The sequence below is a fragment of the Schistocerca piceifrons genome, chromosome 2 (assembly GCF_021461385.2).
Source record: "Schistocerca piceifrons isolate TAMUIC-IGC-003096 chromosome 2, iqSchPice1.1, whole genome shotgun sequence".
NCBI lineage: Eukaryota > Metazoa > Arthropoda > Insecta > Orthoptera > Acrididae > Schistocerca > Schistocerca piceifrons.
In genome coordinates, this window is record NC_060139.1 from 607,843,606 (window position 1) to 607,863,851 (window position 20,246).

Here is a 20,246-nt window from a genome sequence, read left to right on the forward strand (position 1 = left end):
GTCTTAACGGAATAAAACTGACAAATGTAAAGGTAAATTCGTGACCACTTCAAGGAAAAGTAATAGGGCAATTATTGTTTACCGCATGTGTAAATGATCTGCTGGATAACATCGGAATCTCCATAAGAATGTTTACAGACGATGCAGGTAGCAGCGCCAGTAGAAATAACGAATTGCGGAAGACCTTTATGCGACTGATGATTACTGTAGGAACTGGCAGTTGACCCTGAAAGTAAATTAATGTGACGTACTGAGGACAAATAGGCGAAGAGACCCACTCTTTTCGGATTACACTATTAGCAACAAATCACTAGGAACAGTACCTAGAGCAAAGAATCTAGGCGTACATACCCGGATCGCCTTAAAATTGAATGGCAAGGCAAAAAAATTATAGGAAAAGCAAGTACCAAGTCTCATTAGCGAATCTTAAGGAAATGTGATTCACCCGCGTAACAAATGGCTTAGAACACTTGTTACATCTATTCTTAAGGATTACTCCTCAATCCTGGACCCTTCCCGGGCTGAATTATATAACCGATTTTTTAATTGAGAACAATATTGTCACTCTTGTTGTCATATATGGGAAAGGTGATCGACAATATTGGAAATAATTAATAGTACTGAATAAGTTTTAATTAAAATTATCGATATATAATCTCTCATCAGAGTAACGCCCGCAGCAAAGTAGCGCCTCAGGGAAATCAAAGAGGGTTCAACGCGGCTACCTTTGTTTCTGAGTTCTGCTATAGTCTATAAACCATGTGCGAGTATTCTTAGTTCTCTTGTCTTGGTTTCTGCACTCTGAATAAGTCTACATAGCTGCGGTGTGCGATTGCGATATGCTACGGAAGGGATCAGGACACTTCTGTTAAATGGCAAGAAGAGTGACTGTAGTTAATTTATAGGGGACAGACTTTTGCCGTAAGGTCACGGACTAAGAATATTTGAGGAATTGTGTCCGCAAGAGAAAGGAGCGCTCAGTATTGAATTCTATTACATGCCGAATAACCGGTAATAGGATCTGTGCAGTATACGAAGGGACGTTAAACTGAATATAAGAACGGAATTGGACACTTAGCTTTGTGAAAGTAAAGACGTACGAAGTTTGAAAGACTGTGTAGAAGTACAATCATAGAACATAGACCTTTCTATAATATCCTTGAGTGACAAACTATAAAAATCACGATTTTAGTTGCCGTAATTGATGAGAGTGTATGTAACATCAACTCTCGTTTTCTCTATATACAAAATGCAATCATTCATGATCATTTACTTATTATTATATGTTGTTAATAAAAAACTAAAGTGATTTCGACAGTAGCCTGTGCATTAGTTCAAATGGTTCAAATGGCTCTGAGCACTATGGGACTTAACATCTGAGGTCATCAGTCCCCTAGAACTTAGAACTACTTAAACCTAACCTAAGGACATCACACACATATATGCCCGAGGCAGGATTCAAACCTGCGACCGTAGCTGTCGCACGGTTCCAGACTGAAGCGTCTAGAACCGCTCGGCCACACCGGCCGGCTTGTGCGTGGTCAACGATAATCATAGACCAGCTGCAAACTGTATCCGTGGATGACGGAAGGTTCGATTATGCAATATTACGAAGCGTAAATTGTGGCTTAAAAACCATTTAACATTTCATATCCAATAGGACAGAAATAATACAAAATCAGTAATAGTGTGGATAAGTAGTAACGTCGGAAATAGGATGTTATAATAATAACTAACATCCAAAGACGTTATTAACAACCGTGTCTTCGGTAACGCAGCAACAAATGAAGGGTGACCGACCGGTCAAAAAGTCAACTTTAATCATTACTATGAAAACCCGAAATTTAGTCGGCGTTACAATGAAGACGTTGGTTGCTGCTCCATCTAATGTGTAGATATAACGAAAAGTCTGGCATGTACAGTAGATAGCAACATCAATATCTTATGTCAGAGAAGTTGACGACAGCAGATCGATGGAGCACGGCTACAATTCATAGAAGAAATAGACAGGTACCAAGCAACAGGGACGCGTCTCGTCATGGTATCATTTAGTCGGCGCGGAAACTTTACGGTGACACTAAACAAACTTTAGTAGTAGACGCTACAAGAGAGGCGTTGCGTACCAAAGAGCGTTTCGTTATTAAAACGTCGAGGAAATAGGTGCTGGGGAAGAGTCGGACTACACATTATTTCCTCTCATAGACCACAATGGGAAAAACAGATAACTTGCAGGTACGCGGTGGTTCGCCGACAATCATTCTTATCAGATACCATTCGCGAATCGAACAGGTAATGGATACCAAAAGCACCATCCACATGCGCCGTAGTGTTGCTAACAGTGTGTATATGTGGAAATGGAGCTACTATTGTCCAATGTCTTACGATTGTTCTTAAAACTTCTTCTTTGAGTAAGAGTAATGAACTTCGGACTTGAGCGGTTAACTTAATTTTTAGCACTTTTCTCTGACACTAAAAAAGAAAGGGACTTATTTTTCCAATTCTCCCACTACTGACTTACCATTTCATACAAGTTGTGCTTCAGCCCCGCAATTTGAAAACATTGTTCGATATATTACTTCACTGTCTACAATAAACGGAGTGCGTATCTCAACGTTACTCACCTACTGTGGGTGACGAGATGTGGTACAGCAACACAGAAGAAGCGAAAATAGAAAAATGAGTATAGTTTGACAGTGCCATAAGAACCTAATAGGCTCTCAGGAAAGCAGTCAAGGATAGCATTGCCATCCCTCAATAGTAGTTCCTACAATACAACGTATAGTTCACCTCCTACACTGAAGAGCCAAAGGAACTGGTACACCTGCCTAATATCACGTAGGGCCCCCACGAGCACGTAGAAGTGCCGCAACACGCCATGGCGTGGTCTCAACTAATGTCTGAAGTAGCGCTGGAGGGAACTGGCGCCATGAAGCCTGCAGGGCTGTCCATAAATCGGTAAGAGTACGAGGGTGTGGAGATCCATTCTGAACAGAACGTTGCAATGGATCTCAGATATGCTCAATAATGTTCATGTCTGAGGAGTTTTGTGACCAACGGAAGTGTTTGAACTCAGAAGAGTGTTCCTGAAACCATTCTATAGCCATTCTGGACGAATGGGGTGACGCACTGTCCTACTGGAATTGTGCAAGTTCGTCCTAATGCACAATGGACATGAATGGATTCAGGTGATCAGACAGGATGCTTACATACGTGTCACCTGTCAGAGTCATATCCTGACGTATCATGGGTCCCATATCACTCCAACTGCACACGCCCTACACCATTACAGAGCCTCCACCAGCTTGAACAGTCCTCTGCTGACATGCAGGATCCATGGATTCATGAGGTTGTCTCCTACACGTATGAATCCATCCGCTCGATGCAATTTGAAACGAGACTCGTCGAACAGGCAACATGTTTCCAGTCATCGACAATCCATTGTCGACGTTGACGGGCCCAAATGAGATGTAAAGCTTTGTAGCCATCAGGAGTACAGCAGTAGGCCTTCGGCTCCAAAAGCCCATATCGATGATGTTTCGATGAATGGTTCTCATGCTGACACTTGTTAATGGCCCGGCATTGAAATCTGCAGTATTTGAGGAAGTGTTGCACTTCTGTCACGTTGACGATTCTCTCCAGTCGTCGTTAGTCCCGTTCCTGCAGGATGTTTTTCCGGTCGCAGGGAGGTCGGAGATTTGAGGTTTTACCGGATTCCTGATATTCACGGTACTCTCGCGAAGTGATGGTTTGGGAAAATGCCCACTTCATCAGTACCTCGGAGATACTAGTTCCCATCGCTCGTGCGCCGACTGTAACACTACGTTAAAACTCACTGAAATCTTGATAACTTGCCACTGTAGCAGCAGAAACCGATCTATTAACTGCGTAGACACTTGTTGCCTCAATTAGGCGTTGCCGACCGCAGCGTGATAGTCAGCCTGTATCCATCTCTCTGCACCTGAATACGCATGCCTATACAAGTTTATTTGGCCCCTCAGTGTGTAACGAACAGCGTAATCCGTCTGGCACTTGGACAACGGAAGTAGAAGTCTATATGACATACAGATGAGACGATTTCAAGAAGCAACTAGACTCTCCAGTGTGCAAATTTATCTGTAGATATCTTTCATTAAAAGTTGGGGATTTTCGTTTATTCGATACAACGTTACTGTCACCAACTCAGACGATAAATGAGATGTTCTAGAGGTGTCCCAGTCGACAAAATACTATCCTCCGAGTGCGCGGTACTCGCGCAGGGTCAGGCAATCACACGGAATTTCTGGGTAAAGCCGTTACTTACCCGAGCGCGGAGGGCTGAGTGTCGTTATCCAGTTTTGTGCGAAGTTATAAGCCACGCGCTATTCAGTATTTTGCGACTGATGCGGCTATGTCATACTGTATTGCTCAACGACTTGTGTTTAGCACTGGCTTTCGATTCGCGGGTTATTGCCTTTCACGTATCAGCACATTCTCGCAGCCGCTGTCACGAGCTAATTGGACGCCACACTGCTCTGCACTTTTTTGTTTATGTTTCCGCCGTTGTCTCTAGTGGTCCACCATGTCGCAGCCAAGTAGTTGATGTTCCCGACCAGCTCTGTGTGATGCAATCTGACCAGACAGTATAACAACGAACAGTCTTCAAAAAGTACATTTTGAAACTAGGATAAAAATTGCAATTTAGAATTCCGTTAGGATCAGGAATCATGATATCCGCAATATTCTTCGTCAGTCATTCTCAGCGTGTATATGAAGTTTTAGTACATGTAATGAGTTTCAATGGCACGTATAGCTGTTTAGGTATCGTTATAAAATTAAACACTTATGGTCTGACGAATAAGTATACAGGGTGTTACAAAAAGATACGGCCAAACTTTCAGGAAACATTCCTCACACACAAAGAAAGAAAATATGTTATGTGGACATGTGTCCGGAAACACTTACTTTCCATGTTAGAGCTCATTTTATTACTTCTCTTCAAATCACATTAATCATGGAATGGAAACACACAGCAACAGAACGTACCAGCGTGACTTCAAACACTTTGTTACGGGAAATGTTCAAAATGTCCTCCGTTAGCGAGGATACATGCATCCACCCTCCGTCGCATGGAATCCCTGATGCGCTGATGCAGCCCTGGAGAATGGCGTATTGTATCACAGCCGTCCACAATACGAGCACGGAGAGTCTCTACATTTGGTACCGGGGTTGCGTAGACAAGAGCTTTCAAATGCCCCCATAAATGAAAGTCAAGAGGGTTGAGGTTAGGAGAGCGTGGAGGCCATGGAATTGGTCCGCCTCTACCAATCCATCGGTCACCGAATCTGTTTTTGAGAAGCGTACGAACACTTCGACTGAAATATGCAGGAGCTCCATCGTGCATGAACCACATGTTGTGTCGTACTTGTAAAGGCACATGTCCTAGCAGCACAGGTAGAGTATCCCGTATGAAATCATGATAACGTGCTCCATTGAGCGTAGGTGGATGAAACTAAAATGAGCTCTAATATGGAAATTAAGCGTTTCCGGACACATGTCCACATAACATCTTTTCTTTATTTGTGTGTGAGGAATGTTTCCTGAACGTTTGGCCGTACCTTTTTGTAACGCCCTGTATTTATGAAGCTGTGACGCTTTCCGTCAATAGTCTGTAATTGTCTACTGTAGCAGCAGTGAAAGAAAATAGTATGCTGGGTGGTGCATTGATATACGTCCTTGCAATTGACAGGAAGACTCCACTGACAGCTTTGAAAGCATATAAGAAACTGCAAATATATCTAGTCATTTCCATAATTTATATAGTTTTCGAGAACCACAAAAAATATTGTATCATGGTGATACAATGCGAGAGAAGCTCTGTCAGGACGACACACCAGTACCAGACCGCTTTGTGTGCTTGAAACAGCGGAGGTCTGAGTGTAATGTTGTGACTGCATGTCGTGTGCATTTAGCACCCAGTATTAGAGTCGCAGGGTAAATACATCTGGAGAATATTAGGTATGATCGGACCATTAATAGATTACAAGACAGACATAGTGAAATCAAGTTACTGCGACCGTGGAATGTCGCCCATACTTTATTTGGAGTGGAATATTTGCTGACGGAAATAGAAACCGTTACACCAAGGTCATTATATAACGGATATTAAATGATTAAACTTCCATTGTATTCGGAACTGATGTCCATCATCATCATCAGTGAGACGTTCGTATCAGTATTTTCGATAAGCTAGCGATGGTGCTTTGACCAAAGTTTCCTTGGTGCGTCGCGACAGAAGCCACTTCCGCAATCCGCATATGCCGCCTTTGATGACGATGAGCAAGTGCGGTATGAAACACAGCGGGCGTAAGCAGTATGTGTAACACTACCGGCAGCTTTTAAAATTAGTAATATGCCGATAATATTACTCCTGTGAAAGGATTTATTTTTGCTTTTGTGAGCTTGCCTGTGTATAATGGTAAAGTATCAGACTAGTACTATTTCCCTAAAGATTTCTATTGAAAGAAAGCAGTAGCAAGACAAACGGGAATCGCACCAAGGTTCTATTAGTAATCAAGTAAGATGTAATTACGCAAAAGGAAGCGGCTGCCAGCCTAATTAGGTAAAGTTGTAGCAAGTGCTAGCATGGTTCATAAAGGAAGTTAACTATTGGGTCTGACATTGCTTGATACTCAACTTCTGCTTTGATTATAACATACAGGATGGTAGCACTGTTTAACAAGTAATGTACCAGTGAATTGACTTGAACTACACAGGACGAGTATTAATACGCTTAGACAACAACTGGCTCCCAATAACACTTACTATCTGTACATTCCAAATGGAAGCTAATGATAATTATAGGTAAATGATTGCTCGTGGTGGAGCACTACTGACATGGACAAGAGGTTCTTTTATCAGTTTAACTATGGGAAGTTACTACTATTGAAATAGTAGTGAAATAATTGTATTATTTGTACTGATTATTGTTTGCATTCTCAAGGAACATTCACTTCCTTTATTATTTACTGTTCAAGTGGAATATGTGATACCTGGATCTCGTATAGTTTGAATATTTGAAGCCAATTGCTTATTTTTAATTGCTGTTATTCTAGTATCAAATTTGAATCTGGCTCAACTATTAGCATGGGCACCCCAAACCAGTCTATCGGTAGGCTCAGATCGAGGCTGAACACTTCACTCATAGCACAATTTGGGAAACACTGTTAACTACATAACAGATGAAACTGTAAACCCTAATATTTCAATAAGAAGAATCTTTGAACAGAATTCTTTTAATCTTCTTAATACTTGTACTTTGATGTAACTTCAACTGTTCATTTATGAAAACTATGTGGAGAATTTCAGAACTTATGATCACTAAATAATTAAGTACTTTACAAGTCCACAAAGTTTATTTACTCTTGTTAAGAAAGATATTTGCTTTTCATTTCAGTAAATTAGTGTACCCGGATTTATCGTAGCACTTGGGATAGGATGACTAAGGATAAAATACGGTGACTTAACACAAAGTTTGGAGAACACAAACTTATTATTGAAACTAAACCACACAACTAGTCCATGCAGTGATACAGTACTCAACTCATAATTTGAGATGAAAGTGATGTCAGTGTCGACCTCCTGTGCTATACAAAAAAAAAGGCGGAAAAAATATTCATGGCTCTTACAGTGTATCAAGTTCTGAAAAGTGTCTTCTTAGCGTCGGATTTTCATAGTGTAGAGGTAACCAAAGTATGCCATGAATAATAAGCCGAATCAGTTCCGCATCCGAGGCTATATTATATAATCTTGCAGTTATTCTCGCCTCTTTCAGTTGATACGATTTGCACTCTTTCCCTGCTAGCCATCTACTGACTCATGCCACAAAGAAGCTTCGCAGTTCGATCACCAGATACACATTTTCTATTCCAGACTATCTGGTTACGTTGCGGAGGGACTTCCCTCCAAATTTTACGATTGCAAACCTACTTTCCCTATGCATGTACCAGTATTACAATTAAAGTTTTAACTTTTACATTATTTTACATTGCATTACTTTCAAAATTACAGCCACAGATTCACTGCAATTACAAAAATCATTATAAATAATGAATAAAACATTTATATCGATGTTACATCAATTAGCATGGTTATACTCAAGTCACATTAAGTAAAACAGACGAAGAAGTTGGATAATACCATTATACGTAATGTCGATAATAGTATTATAAATGTTCTGAGGACGCCAGCACGATAGCTCGGCAGCCGGCACGGTAGCGCAGCGTGGGCGGCCCTGAACAAATAAAACGACCAACAACGAACACAATGAGATATGAAAAACAAGAGAACTTAGTAAATAAATCAACTATGAACTTGAAGGGGTGTCAGAGGACGTCAGCCCAGACGAAATGCAGCGAACTATAACGAACAAAACGAAAAAAAGGCATATTGTCTTCTTTTAACAACGTCTTCGGTCCCAGGTTCAGATCCCACCGCTGCTTAAATTTTGAATAGAAATCATCAGCAATGGCTGCCGAAGACTTCCGGCATTAGTCACTCTCATTATGTCAACGACTTCATGGCACTTTCTTACCCTTGGTGTGGGAAACTGTCTCTGTGACGGGGGGAAATCAGCAATGGTCAACGCCATGAGGATGCAGAAGCCAATGGAAACCACTGCATTAAGGACACGTAATGTGTATCCACAGGAAAAATGGCCTGTAATTGAGAAAGTGTCATGATGATCTCTCCATTGGCAAAAGATTCCGGACTACTCCCCTTTTCTGATTTCCAGGAGGGGACTGCTAAGGAGGAGATGACCACGAGAAAAAGATCGAATAACAAACGAAAGCATAAGTTCTACGAGATGGGACGTGGAATGTAAGTACAAAAGCTGAAAAAGAAATGCAAAAGCTCAATCTAGATATATTAGGGGTCAGTGAAAGAAATGGAAAGAAGACGAGGATTTCTGGTCAGAAGAGTAAAAGGTAACAACATCAGCAGAAAATGCTATAATGTGACCAGGATTAGTCATCAGTAGGAAAGTGGAGCAGAAAGGGAGTTACTGTGAACAGTTCAGTTGGTCTCATCAGAATCTACAACAAACCAACACCGACAACGATACTCCACGTATACATGCCGACGTCGCAAGCAGAAGATGAATAACAGAGAAATTATATGGTGATACTGAACGGGCAACTCAGTACGTAAAGGAAGATGAAAATCTAATAGTCATGGCGGGACTGGAAAGCGGTTGTATGGAACGATTAGAAGAAAAGGTTACGGGAGAATATGGCCTTGCTAATGAGAATGAGAGAGGAGAAAGACTAATTGAGTTCTGCAATAAATTTTAGCTAGTAACAGCGAATACTTTGTTCAAGAATCACAAGAGGAGGAGGTATACTTGGAAAAGGCCGGGAGATATAGGAAGATTTCAATTAGATAGCATCATGATCAGGCAGAGATTCCGAAATCAGATACTGGATTATAAGGCGCACCCTGGAGCACGTATAAATTCAGATCACAATTTAGTATTGATGAAGAGTAGGCTAAAGTTCAGTCAGGAAGAATCAGTACCAAAGAAGTGGGATACGAAAATACTAAAAATGAAGACGCACGCTTGAAGTTCTCTGAGACTGTAGATACTGCGATAATGAATAGTTCAACAGGCAGTTCAGTTGAAGTGGAATGGAAATTTGTAAAATGGGCTGCTACAGAAGTTGGGAAGATAAATGCAGGTACAAGGTAGGTAATTGGGAAGAAACCACTGATAACAGAAGAAATGCTTCAATTGGTCGACGAAAGAAGGAAGTATAAAAATGTTCAGAGAAATTTACGAATACGGAAATATAAGTCATTTAGGTATGAAATAAATAGGAAATGCAGGGAAGCTAAGGAAGACGGCTACATGAAAAATGTAAAGAAATCAAAAAAGAAATGATTGTCGGAAGGACTAACTCAGCATATAGAAAAGCCAAAACAACCTTCGATGAAAATTAAATGCAAAGACGGTAACATTAGGAGTGCAATGGGAATTCCAGTGTTAAACGCGGAAGAGAGAGCATTTAAGTGGAAAGAGTGAATGTCTTTATGAGAGTGAGGATTTGTCTGATAACGTGACAGAAGAAGAAACAGGACTCGATAGGGAAGAGATACCGGATCCAGTATTAGAATCAGATTTTAAAAGAGCTTTGGAAGACTTAATATCAAATAAGGCAGAACGGATCGATAGCATCCCATCGGGATTTCTAAAATCATCCGGAGAAGCAGCAACAAAACGGCTATTCACGTTGGTTTGTAGAATGTATGAGACTAGCGTTATACCATCAGACTTTCGGAAAAACGTCACCTACACTATTCCGAAGACAACAAGAGGTGACAGTGCGAGAATTACCAGAAGATAGTGCGAGAATTATCGTACAGTCAGCTTAGGAACTCACGCATCCAAGTTGCTGACAATAATAATATGCAGAAGAACGGAAATAAAAACTGAGGATGTGTTAGATGATGTTCAGCTTGGCTTTAGGAAAGGTAAAGGCTAAAGAAGCAATGACAGAAATAAAATAAAGATTGCAGAGTGTGATTAAATTTCATGGGGAACGGATATCAATGATATTCATCCTTACTATTCAGTCTATACGTCAAAGAAGCAATGACGGAAATAAGAGAAAGTTTGAATAGTATGATTAGAATTCAAGGGGAAAGGATAGCAATGATAAGATTCTCTGATGACGTTGCTATGTTCGGTGTAAGTAAAAAGGAATTACATGCTTTGTTGAATGGAATGAACAGTAATAAGTGCAGAATATGGACTGAGACGTAATCGAAGAAAGACGAAAGTAATGAGAAATAGCAAAAATGAGAACAGCGAGAAGCTTAACGTTGGAATTGCTGACAACAAAGTAGACAAAGTTAAGAAATTCCGCTATCTAGGTAGTAAAATAACCTATGACGGACGGAACAAGGGGGACACAAAAAACAGGTTAATAGGGCAGAAAGAGATTCCTGCCCAAGAGAAATCTGGTATTATCAAACATATGTCTTAATTTGAGGAAGAAATTATGAGAATGTACGTTTAGAGCACAGCATTGTGTGGCAGTAAGACATGGACTGTGAGAAAATAAAAACGGAAGAGAACTGAAACGTCTGAAATGGGGTGCTACAGAAGAATGTTGAAAATTAGGTGGACTGATAAGGTAAGGAATGAGGAAGTTCTCTGGAGAACCGGCGATGAAAGGAATATACGGTAAACACTGACAAGAGGAAGGGGCAAGATGACAGGATATCTGTTAAAACATCGGGGAATAACTTCCATGGTACTGGAGGGTAAAAACTATAGAGAAAGACGGAGACTGAAATACATCCTGGAAATAATAGAGGACGTAGGTTGCAAATGATACTCTGAGATGAAAATTTTGGCACAAGTGAGGAATTCGTGGCGGGATACATCAAACCCCTCAGAAGATTGATGACAAAAAAGTGATTCATGTCACTGAGTCTACTGCCAGTGAAGAATACGTGAAGATTACCCAGGACAGCGGAAAGCGTTGATTATAAGAGACAGCAGGTTTTTATGTTTGGTGGAGGCTACGTGATGGGTAGCCACGTAGATTCTTTTGTACATCTACATTGCTGTTGTGGAACATTCAGTGTGGTGAGGACATGTTTCAATTTCACGACTAAAGTACTTCATCGAGGTGTCTCTGTTGGTAGACTGTGTGGAACATATTACCAGCAAATAACGGAAGTTAATGATGAGCTCCTTTCTGCTGTATAGCAAAATAACTGAGTTTCGCCAAAAGTGAGCGAAATTAAAGTCACTTTAGGAGCTAGGCTGCCCCATCATTTATGTTTTCCTTTTATTCAAAATTCCAGTGAGAGCACCAGCGGTAACTTGAGTGTGTTTCGATTGATTTTATTTCGTCTGCAACTATTACGTTTGTAACTATCAATCCGCTTGGGCGACATTCTGTCATAAATGCTTGGTCTTTAATCGTCTGAGCTGACACACGGTTAAATGTGAGCGATTCGACCAATGCGCCATCTACTAACTGTTTATTGATTTTCTAAATTCATGTATGTTGTAAATGGCGGGAAGAATCCAAAACCTATTCCTTCTCTTGGACGACATCTAATTATTTTAAGATGCTATTGTATATATGGTAATACTCCATTTATTCTGCTTTCCCTCTAAAACAAACTTTTTTTGTTCTACCTGTGTAAATCAAGTGGGACGAATTGCTGCCTCGGATGTCGAATGCAAAAGCCAGCTTCTTGGCAAAGTTTTCAGGGCGAGACCTTGGCGCTCTTCATGGCATAAAATCTAGGCTGTAATTTAACCTGCATCATTGGAAGTTTGTGCTAAGTTGATATCTGTGGAATAGTACAGAGTTTGTTCTAATTATTGGCCATAGAAAATACATTTTTATATTACATTGTTTACTTTTGATTTGGTTTTTCTTGATATTGCACTATTTTATTGTTGACGCCGTTATAATAAATTTTTACTATTGCATTGTTTAATTTGGTCTTTGGTGTTTTTAAAGGTTTTTTAATGCTAAATCTTGTTGTTGGCTCTTTAAACAATTTTTGTTTGTATGATATCTCCTTCATTTGACTGTACAAACTTATTAATTTGATATAACTATCGTGATTTAGGCCACAAACCATTATCAAGTACAACAATGTTGGGTATAGTTAGACTTCCTCAATTGAAGTCATCGTCAGGATCTGTTGAAATGTACTATGTATCTCAGTATGTAGAAAGTACAAAATCACAAACATACGCACTGGAACACCCAATTCAGTAGATCTGGTCGACGAATTCACTTAACAATGTCTAATTACAGCCAGCATCGTTGTACTTGATAATGTCTTAAGGCTGATATCACGATAGTAATATCAAATAAAGAAGTCTGCACAGTCAAACTGCAGAAATATCATTAATATTATTAAATGTCTGTGCCCCTAAAACATATGAAGATGATCTTTAAATAATTATTGATTTTAATGTTCATTGGGGCGTTGAACATTTTGAACCTTGAAAAATGAGTTTATATGGTGGCGCTTTTAAAAAGCATCCAATTTTAAATTGCTTTTGAATTTTATGCCTTTACAATTCGGTAATTATACGACTATCAACTATGCTCAGTTTACCAGCGTATGTCTTCTATAAATTTGCTTTTGCTGCAAGAAAATTATAAAAATGTCTCTGCTGAGTCTGTGCTCATTTGTTTACCATTTTAGTTGCTATACTACTTACAGCAATTTCTTGCCGTGTACGAACATATGGTCTGTTAGCCAATAAAGGCTACTGTATAGACTTGGCATTAAAATTTACGTCTTCACATTGCATGTCAGACATGCTCTGTGAGTGACAAATCATGGGAGGACGCAGCGTTATGAAGGATCCATATGTTCCTTAAAGCGTTTTTGGCGTGAACTTTGGACTGTTCTGCTGGAACGTGGCACTTGGCACCCTTGTTACGAAAACCAATTACACTCAGCCTCGCATTAGTACTGTTGTCACATCCAGTAGCTCTCTACACGATAATTCCCCGAGTTGAAGAGGTACGAAACTGCGGAATCACTTTTTCGCAGGACTTCCCACCAGGTCATCTACAGACACATTGGTGTCGGTATCATCACCATAAATAGAAGCGAGGTTCTTGCTACACACCACAGTAAACCTCTTTACCTCCCGCCTGACTCTGGCTCTACAAATGCACTCCTCTGTTGTCTGTGGAAAGGTGTGTGCAGTAAAATGAGATTTGCCAATTCGAGATCGCAACCCAGAATCCAGTAATTTGTTCCTGAAGGCGGTAGCACTCTGACTTTTGCCTCTGAACGGGCTTCATTTGCTATCTGTCTATTCGTCAAAGCCAGTCGAACAATCCTGCAACAATCTCGTGGTGTTGTCCTTTTGGAAAGACCTTTCCCTGTTGTCCTGAGTCCACCCCATCACCGCCCGTTTAGCACACTTAGTAGTCACTGCACTGCAACCAACCTACGTGCTATTTGTCGGTGTGATGATCTCACGTTGATGTTCCTGATTCGACCTTTCTCAAACTCCTAAAGATGGTTTTAAGCTGCACGTGCACCTCCTCTGGATATGTTCATCTGAAAAGTTCATTTAACGTTAGACATACATTATTCCTCATCTGTAGAAATGTACTGCAAATAAGCTCGCAAAAATGAAATTTTAATCACCATATTCCACGGGCGTGGATATACTGGAGTATGAGTGTAATACCGTTCGGTCAAGGTGCTCACGATTTAACACTTTTTACCTTCGTCAGTGTAGTTCAGGTAGACCCAAAACGTCAGTGACAATGTGTGAATGATCTTATGCACACTACATAGTAATAAGAAGGCATTTTCTTTGCATTAATAGCTCGAAGATGTCCAACTACCAAAAGCATCTACCCTGACCAGAGTCGAGAGGTCGAGAGGTCAGCCTGTAAGCTTGGCACATAGACGCAATCAAGTCACACAAAGGCAACATATAGGTTCGTAAATGTGGTGTCTTCTCTTCTGTGATTCTACTCAGGTACGGTGGCGTTGTTTCCTGTCCACAGATGAGTCGCGGAATAGCCAAGGGACTGATTCTCGCCATCATATCATCAGCGCCTCCCCTAGATCTTGATATGACTCTGCAAATGTCGTCGACAGCATCCTATGTGGTGGTGCCCGTATTCTAGCCTACGATGTGTGAGACATCATGTTAGAAGCCATTGGATGCATTTCCTAGGACTACAGAGTTACATGCTGCAATGATATATTGCTACCGCGCTCCATGAGAATTATATCCTAAAACGATATTTGTTACGTACATTGTGATATACAGCGCTTACACGTGGGTGTGATGGTCTTGGTCGAAGGACTATAAACCCCACATGACCATGACGTACCAATGATAACTACCGGAGGTCACTTGACCAGCAACGGAGTTGAGTAATCGCATGCCATGCTGGACGGCTTGAGCAATCGTGTGTGGAACCGTTGAACACGCTGAGTTCCTATGCTAGGGAACCACTATTCGTATAGACCAGTATGAATCTACTCGAAAGACACCACGCGCGGTAAATGGGTAAATGGCACCCGTGGCCCATTGGCCTTTAGTCCGTATCATTGTATCGCGAAATGGTCTTGTCAGGGAACCATCTGGCACACACTTCATGTCCTCATGGGCTGGAGTATATAGACAGGGTGATTAACCAAATTTCCTCACCTGAAGCACCTTTTCATGCATGAAAGGAATTGCTTATTTTTACGATGGAGAATAGTGACACAGGGCTCACAAAAAAGTATGAGTTACTTTATATGCCGTGACTATGCGGCACACTTAAAGTGCCGACCTGATCTTCATTTGGCGCCAAGACGGGTGGTGTCTTCCTGTCATGCCAGAGGGCACGGAGGCATCAAAGCATCCGAGTACAGCGCCACCGGAGACAATGTAAACGCCATATCATTAATGAGTCTTGTGCCGGGCGGTGGACGGATCGTAGCCTGAAGCAAGCGTGTGGGAAAAGCATGGCGGACTCCTGGCGGGCAACACAGGAATAGAGACCTCGAATGCCTCGGTGGTGCTCTGGCAGGCGCTATCTCTTTTCCTGGGTGGTCTTGTTCCTGGAGGCTTACTGCAGCAATGGAACGACCGCGGCAGTGGACCGCCGCTGCCCCATAGCGTATGGATAGTGGCGCCGAGCGCATTTGGTGTTGTTTGGTTCAGATAAGTGTACTGTTGGTGAACAGCGATGCAGCCAATGCTGGAAACGTACGTCTTGAAAGATGCCTGTTTATTCAGTACCTTCATTTCCTCACAGCATGTTTTTGTGAATCACGAAGCTTACACCTATTGTAACCTAGGACAACTTTCTCTAACCAGTTTAGATCAGTCCATACAAGCTCTTTGGCAACATACTTGATTGATCACTATGAGAAACTTGTCTCTGGCGAGTCGGTTTGCTCTAGACCAATAGTACCATTCGCGGGTGTGCAACATTTAGTCCTTCTTGTTTGAAAGTAGTTTGCCATTACTCTTGGCCACTTCTTCTTTGGACTTGGTACGATAAGGTCGAAGAGGCCCTTTGTGCTATTATGCTGTTAAGAGGGAAGCTGCAGATGTCTGTCCCTGCTGTTGGGCAGACATTGCAATGCAAAATCGGACGAGACCAACTCAATTTATTTACTGCAATGGTTAGTTTTACAACGATAGGTTATTCTGGGAATGTTTGCTTGTGTTACTCTACACGCAGGTATCCGGTCGCATTTCTACACAGTGTAGGAGGAGCTTATACGTTGATATGACGAACTGTTTGGAAGCTGGTTGTTGCATCACATATTGCTTTACTTCCCTGTGTGCTATTATGAATTTCTGTCACACTGGGTGGTCCCCACCTTGAGTTCTTACATAAGTTAACTACTTGAGTCTGTCACTCGGATGAATAGCCACTGAGAATTATAAATAATAATAATAATAATAATAATAATAATAATAAGCAGACATTCTCTGCATGATTATTAGGTTTCAGATGTTGACAGAAAAGACAGGTCACTGCTTGCCGGATTGTTGACCTCTGCTATGAGACACACTGCGCTGAGTCGCCTCACTTGTCTAGTAGAATATTATGTATGAATGGAATTAGGATTTTAAATGAGCACTCTGATAATTAATTTTTTCTGCTCTTTGATTTTGGGTGTACACAAACGGGGAGACAGCCCAACTGCGCAAAAGGACCCCACAAGTGGAAAGCTAACACATGTTCAAAGTAGTCTACGCATTTACGAACCTTTTCACTTATGTGATACTCACATTAAATATGCAGGTCCCCATTTCTTTAGGCTGAATTTATGAAAGTGTTTGTATGTAATTTTTTTCTATTTATTTCATGAGTCGGATCATTTTACTACATTAGTTTTCTGGACACCTAGAAATATACATTCTGCATATCAACAACGGTTTTAGTGCCTGTTTGTCACTTCTCATTGGAGTAGTCTGTTTTTCTCAGAATACACACACTTTTCATTGTTTGTCATTCCTGCCACGGTTTGAGTCTGCATCTTTCTGATAATTTGATGTTCCTTCATGCAGTATTGTCTTTCATTAATTACTTACATTTCATACTTTTTCATGTTAAATCCGCGAAAACCGTTTCATATTTGGCAGACTTTGCTGGGAGTTTTGTTTCCTATGAATTTTGCAATGAATAATTAGCTGCAATTTATTTCAGTTAATATTTTTCGTATCAATATTATCCATTAAAATTTTAGCTCATCCTTACAGAACTTCTCTTTCTCGTGGGTTCTGACTGTTTCTTTGCACATACAGTCTTTCATGCAATTATAATATTTATCACTCTTTTGCTCAGATTTCTATGTCATTATAATATTACATGGCATTACAGTATAGGCAACTATACGTCAGATAGGCATTTAACTGGATTGAGTAGATTATATTGTCGAAATTCACTAGAGAAAATTTGACTTTCTTGTTTAGTTTGATGAGAGAATGCAGGCTATTTTTCATTTATTGACGTAGGCTATTTATTATTTATTGCACATGAAGTAGATATGGTCTACAGGGTTAGTAGAGATTGGTGATATTAGGCTGTGATTAAAAAGATGTTTAAATTCGAGTATATAGTGGTATATATCTTTTACGTTTAAAGAAGGGGAATACAGTGTGCGATGAACAGGAAATTATTTGAGAATTGTGGAATGAATGGCCTTATATTGAAGTGACAATTATTCTGTGGTAGGAAGGAATATTACTTTAGACAATAGACCGGATTTCCATTTCAACTTCTCTTGGAACAGGATGCCCTTTTTGCCAGTGCTAGCCTGCTTTTGATGTTCTCCTTGCTTCGTCCGTGATTGGTTATTTTGCTGCCTAGATATCAGAATTCCTTAACTTCACCTACTTCGTGACCATCAGGCCTGACGTTTAAGTTTCTCGCTGTTTTCATTTCAGCTGTTTCTCATTACTTTCGTCTTTCTTTGATTTTCTCTCAATCCATATTCTGTACTCATTAGACTACTCTTTCCATTCAGCAGATGATGTAATTCGTCTTCTCTTTAGCTCAGGATAGCAATGTCATCCATGAATCGTATCATAGATATCCTTTCACCTTCAATTTTAATTCCGCTCCTGAACCTGTCTTTTATTTCCATCATTGCGTCTTTGATGTACATATTGACAGTACGGATGAAATACTACTTCCTTATCTTACACCCTTTTTCATCCGAGAACTTCGTTCTTGGTCGTCCACTCTAATTATTCCCTTTTGTCTCTTGTACATATTGTATATTACCCGTATCTCCCTACAGCTTACCCCTGTTCTTCTCAGAATTTCAGACATCTTGCACCATTTCATATTGTCAAACGTTTGCTCCAGGTCGACAAATCCTATGAACGTGTCTTGTCTTTTCTTTAGTCTTTCTTCCGTTATCATCCACAGCGTCAGAATTGCCTCTCTCGTGCCTTTATCTTTCCTAACGCCGAACTGACTGTCATCTACTACGCCTTCAATTTTCTTTTCCATTCTTCTGTATATTTATCTTGTCAGTGACTTGGATGCATGAGCTGTCAAGCTAATTGTGCCATAATTCTCGCATTTGTCAGCTTTTGCAGTCTTCGGAATTGTATGGATATTTTTCCGAAAATCAGATGGTATTTCGCCAGACTCATACGTTCTAGAGACCAACGTTATTACTTATTTGTTCTTAAGTTCTCAAAAGCTCTCTTAAATTTTAATTCTAATTGTGGATCCCTATCTGTTCTAAATCGACTTCTGTTTCTTCCTCTCTCATATCAGACAAATCTTTCCCCTCATAGAAGCCTTCAATATACTCCTTCCACCTATCCGCTCTCTCTCCACTGCATTTAACAGTGGAAATCCTATTGTTAATGTTACCATCCTTGCTTTTATTTTCACCGAAGGTTGTTTTGACTTTCCTACATACTGAGTCAGTCCTTCCGACAATTCCTTTTAGATTTCTTCACATTCTTCATGCAGCCATTTCGTCTTAGCTTCCCCGCACTTCCTATTTATCTCATTTCTCAACGATCTGTATTTCTGTATTCCGGCATTTCCCTGAACATTTTTGTACTTCGGCCGGCCGGTGTGGCCGAGCGGTTCTAGGCGCTTCAGCCTGAAACCGAGTGACCGCTGCGGTCGCAGGTTCGAATCCTGCCTCGGGCGTGGATGTGTGTGATGTACTTAGGTCAGTTAGGTTTAAGTAGTTCTAAGTTCTAAGGGACTGATGGCCTCAGATGTTCAGTCCCATAGTGCTCAGAGCCATTTGAACCATTTTTGTACTTCCTTCTTTCATCAATCAACTGAAGTATTTCTTGAGTTACTCATTGTTTCTTCGAAGTTACTTTCTTCGTAGCTATGTTTTTTTTTCAGCTTCTGTGATTGCTCGTTTCAGAGTAGTCCATTCCTCTTCAAATGTACTGCCTACTGAGCTAGTTCTTATTGCTGCTCTGTCTATATCCCTAGAAATTTTCAAGCGTATCTCTTCATTATTTAGTACTTCCGTATCCCATTTCTTCGTATAGTGATTCCTCCTGACGAATCTCTGAAACTTCAGTATGCTTTTCATCATTACTATGTTGTGATCTGAGTCTATATATGCTCCTGGGTACGCCTTACAATACAGTATCTGATTTCGAAATCTCTGTCTGACCATGATGTAACATAACTGATATCTTCTCGTATGACCGGGCCTTTTTCAAGTATATCTTCTCCTTTTGTGACTCTTGAACAGAGTATTCGCTATTATGAGCTGAAATTTATTACAGAACTCAATTAATCTTTCTCGTCACTCATTCCTTGTCCCAAGCTCATATTCTCCTGTAACTTTTTCTTCTACTCCTTCGTGGAGTGAGCGGAGGAGACTAACTTGTGGTTCAGTCCTCGGGATTAAAAGGACGGAGCAAGTGCTGCAGCGTTAGTCTCCTCCGCTCACCCTGAAGATGGTAGGACGGTATTCAGCCGAAATATCAGAAGAAGAAACTGAATTTATGCGGCTGCAATTTCAAGCGTGCAGCCGCATAAATTCAGTTTCTTCTTCTGATATATTCAGAGAAATGAGGAGTGATGACTAACTTTTCTTTATATGATAAGACTGGAGACAGGGCAGAATTATGTGATTTTATTTCTCCCGAGCCGTTGCTGGAGGACTTTCAATGCATACTAGGCGCTTCAGCTCTGTGAGCCTTCCGCTCTAGGAAGATTAGACATACTGAGTTCATAGTGAATCTCAGC